Consider the following 4,992-nt stretch of genomic DNA (forward strand, 5'->3'; position numbering starts at 1 on the left):
AGAGGAGAGGAGAGGAGAGGAGAGGAGAGGAGAGGCACTTGGTCTTGTAAAGATTATATGCCCCAGTACAGGGGAATGCCAGGGCCAGGAAGCAGGAGTGGGTGGGTTGGGATCAGGGCTGGGGAAGTGTATAGTGGACTTTCGGGATAGCATTTGAAATGTAAATGAAGAAAATATCTAATAAAAAATTGTTAAAAATAAAAACCCAAAGATCTCAAAGCCCCACCTCCCCAGTGACACACTTCCTCTAACAATGTCACACTTACTCCAACAAGGCTACACGTATTAATAGTGCCACTTCTTGTGGCCAAGCATTCAAAATAATGAGTCTGTGAGGTCTATACCTATTGGCCACTAGTACATTCTCAGGTTAAAATGAATGATCCAGACACACAGACTTAGGGTAAGCATTAGTTGGACTCAGTAGGTTATAGTAACAAGGAAAGAGAAACATAACTAAAAGAAGACATAAAACTGGTAAAGAAACATATTGGAAGAAATGGAGAAGTATTGGGGGAAAGTAGTGGGATGAATATTATAAAATGCACCAAATGCATGGATTAAGTGCAAAAAGAATAAATCACTACTTATAGTACAAAGTAAAATGTTATTAATATGTGTATATAAACTGTTTATATGTATATTTCTTTTAAGTAGAAAAAACTTTGTTTCTTTTATTTTCCCTGCACTCTCTTTTTCTCTCTCTTGGCATGCTTACTATGTGTAAATTAATGGCAGTATGCATGCCAATTATAAGTTTTGGAAGCTAAGAACAACGTTTAATTTTGCAAATATGGGAACATTTTGTAAAGTCACAGATACAATCTTCTCTACAATATAGATGTGGTTTTCCTAATAGGGTATGTGTGAGTGTGTGTTTATGTTTGTGTTTGTGTGTGTGTGTGTGTGTGTTTATGTTTATAAAACTTCAATCAGGTTTTCACCATATTTGACACTTGGATTTTCTCTCATCATAAAAAGAGGAATAAGTCAGTGTTTTTAAAATTATTTTGGGGAAAATAACATGTTGTGTGGCATGGAAAACATTTGGGAATTAATTTTTCACATTTATTCCAGGATGCTGAAGAAGCATGAGAATAGCCATTAGCTAAACAGGAAATGGGCATTTTCCTATCAGACAGATATGCATAAAGGGAGCAATGCAGACTGGACTGACATTAACACAATTTCAAAGTCTTATTGAATGCTGATATTGACATTAAACAGTAGGCAAATTCTGTGAGTGCAGATGTGTGAGCACGGTGTCTGTTACTACCTGTGTCAGGGAAGTATATTACATAGATTACTAAATCACTGAGTTATGTGGTCACAAAAAAAGAAAGGAAAACAAAATGGGAAGTTAACATCACAGGACATTCAGAGCATTGATGATTTCATGCCCAAGATCAGCACAACATCAGGCTGGCTCAAATCCTTGCATGAATGGGGAGGTTCTCACAAAGCTTCAGCCCAAGTTGAGAAGATATTGGCAGCTGCTGGCTGTTGGTAGAAGGAAAAAAAAAAGATCATCTTCAAGGATGGGGCTCCTGGTAGACCCATTTACACTAACACATATGCAAGCAGTACTGGTTTGGTTCACTGGGTTCAAAATAAAAGTAGAGGTCTTTGAGAAGGAAATGTAGCAGGAGGCAGACAGAGAAACAGAGGGGAGATGGGAAAGGGACAATTGGATTTGATTGGCACGTATTATAGGCATGTATGAAATTCTCAAATTTATAAAATGGAACTTGGGGCAGCCTACTGACAAAATCATGAAATATCTTGCAATAACGTGTAATTGTTTGAAAGCCATGGATGTGATTGAAACAGAGAAATAATGGTTAAATATAAGTACCAGTATATATAAAGCTTTGAGTACTAAAATATGTGTCAGTAGTTTAAAAACCTTCAGTTGCAAAGGTGATCCACAGAATAGTGGGACAGCAGAATTCAAATTGAAAGGCAAGAAACTTCAAGAATTCATTAGGCAAGAGCAGAAGAAAAACCTTAAGAAGCAGAGGTGGTCTGCTAACCTTGCCAGAGGAACCTGAGAAGGGCTACGTGAACTCAACACGGGGCTTCAGAGTCACTCAGATCCCACACTGAGAAAAAAACATGCATTGGTTTAAGTAAGGAAGAAATCAAACACAATAAACAAAATCTCAGTTTCATACTGTAATGCATGGCTGGCAATGAGAGACAATGGAAAGTTTGATGAGATGTTTACATATTCCTGGATGGATCCAATAGAAGAGACTTAGAGAAAACGTAGTTTCACTCTAATGGTTAACAGGACACACTCAGACAAACAGAGACAAGAGTAGAGCCTGCTGTGGTAATTCCTTGTCATGAGGGGGAATCATGGGGTATTATCAATAGGGGAATATCAGCAACAATCTGTCAAAGAAACCAGTGCCCCATCTAGAGGGAATCCCAGGCTCAAATATTTCTTCAGCCATAAGAGCCTGACTTTAAACACACTCTGAGAAAACATAACATGGTAGTCATTGCAAAGTAACTATAAAATATTCAAAGAAGCACAAAGCAGACATTTCTGGTTACTTTGGAGACTGTTGCGTCATGGTTTTTCTGAAAGTTGTCCTATGAAAGGACGTTTTGCTGAGGCAGATGCTTGAGAGGGCATGTGGTGATTGTAAAGAGTATGTGTAGAACCCAGCAGGCCATAAATGTCACTCTTGTATTGGCTTGCTTTGCAGTGCTTTGCCAGTCTTCACTGATCTTTATTTGCCATGGCTTTGTAGAAAGACCACCAAAGAACATCTTGTGGTATTCTGGCTGCTTCCTGTCACTACTGCAGACTCATACCAATTTGGTGGAGCCTCTCAGTTTCTTCTGAATGGAGCCTCAGCTACTGAGTACTGTTTTGTGCTTTCAGATTGGACTGCTGCTACTGATTCATGGTTGAAGTTTTGGACTGGATGGCTAATATCCTGACAATGAAGACTGGAATCACACCCAAAGAACTAGCTATAAGCAGGTACATATCCCCCTTGTCCTACTATCTTTCTCTACTACCTTTGGTCAGTGGGCTGGAAAGGAGGTTGAAGAATTTATGAGCCATTATTAAAGTAGGTTTTGGAAAATATGTTCCTACAGGGGAAAGTTCTTTCTTAGCCATTACCATCTGAGCCATAGATATCACTCATTCATTTACAGCTTAAACAGAACTGATTAATGTGCATGTCTAAGAAGTAATGAGTAAACTTAAAACTTGAATAATTTGTTTTAATTATTGGTTCAGAGATTTGGGCTTCTGCTTGACTGTGGAAATGAGGCCATGCCTTGTTCTGGAACTTCACTCTCTGGGCTCCTACCTTGCTCTGCATACACATGCTTTCAGCCAATTGCCCACTGAGGGCCCCACACTTTGGATACCTGAGTTCTTCTCAAGGGATCATAGTCTGACTCAGAGAGCTCATCTACACCTTTCCGTCCTCACCTCCTGAACATTTTCTCTTAAGGAGCTATCTCGTCTGCATTTGCTACCTCCGCACTAATCACCTTGTTAGTCTTTGAACAAGCTTTATTTTGTGACCTCTCTCAAAGCGTGCATCATATTTTCCCTTAATACTGAATTTCAATTCGAATGTGTTACATGTCAGCCAGCCCTCTTAAATGCATGCTCCTTGCAGTCTTGTTACATTCTATCCTTCTAAGGAGCCTGTTATGTTATCACAATTACGATGAAACTTTAATAGGTGTCTTTGAATACAGAATCCTCTGTTAAATACTGCATGGTTATTCCACGCAGAGAATGTATTTATGCAGCTGGTAAATCCTTTGAGAGTGTTCGGTTTTTCTGGGCACATAGAGGATTTTGAAATACTAGCAACTTGTATCTCAGTCAGATTCTCACCATGGCAACAGCTGCTTACTTCAGGAAGAATGACAGCAACTGTTGTAGGCTTTGCAAAGCTTGATGCTCAGTGTTTTGTTTTGCTTTGTGAGATAGCATTGTGCCATGTGCACACAATAGCTCTCTTTACATAGATTATAAGTGTGAGATTATATGTCGTTAAAGACCCATTTATAAACATACTTTAAGTTAAAGGAAGATTACAACTATGATCCAGCTTTACATAGTGTAAAGACCCATGCCTATTGTTCACTAAAACTGTTTAGCTAGAAATTCATCTAATTTATGCTGTAAAATGACAGTATAATTTTCAAGGCAGCTGAAAAATCTTATTAATATACAACTCTCTGTTTTACATGTAAATATGTGTATAAATATAGATTTTACCACATTTTGGTATGTTTCTGACTATCTCATTGCAATGGCTTATTTTTAAATTTAAAAGTTTTGTGATCATTAGTGAAATTTAAAAATTAGAATCTACATTTATGTGAATCTTCTAAAAATAACATACATATTTCTCATGCATAGGCCTCTCCATTATTATTTGGTATTTTTCTGAGTATTATGTGACTTCCTCCCCAATATAATTTTATGACTTCTTTCTATGTTTACCCAACTCTCATAGAAACACATCTCTAAGATTTTCAGTGCTCAGATGAAGAGAAATAAGACCCTTAGAAAATTCTTTTTGTCCATATTTTTTTCTGAAAGAATAGTGGTTTTGATTATAAAATGATGCTATTTCTGTAATGCCACCTGAAATGGGAGGTACTTGTCTCTTTTGGTGCTTTTTTGGCCTCAATTTTATGCCATAAAATATTCTTGAAAGTAAAAATTTTGGATGCCCTGTATCTTAAAGTGTTTTAAATTCATATCAGACACATGTGTATGTTAGTACCAAAGTGTTTCTCTCTCTGAGTATTGAATACCATTTATTAGAAAATATGTTTCTGTCACACATTGCTTCTTTTTTTATTTTTTTTTATTTTTTTTTATATTTTTATTACATATTTACCTCAATTACATTTCCAATACTATCCCAAAAGTCCCCCATAGCGCCCCCCACTTCCCTACCCACCCATTCCCATTCTTTTGGCCCTGGCATTCCCCTA

Source organism: Mus caroli, chromosome 3 (assembly GCF_900094665.2).
Source record: "Mus caroli chromosome 3, CAROLI_EIJ_v1.1, whole genome shotgun sequence".
Classification (NCBI taxonomy): Eukaryota; Metazoa; Chordata; class Mammalia; order Rodentia; family Muridae; genus Mus; species Mus caroli.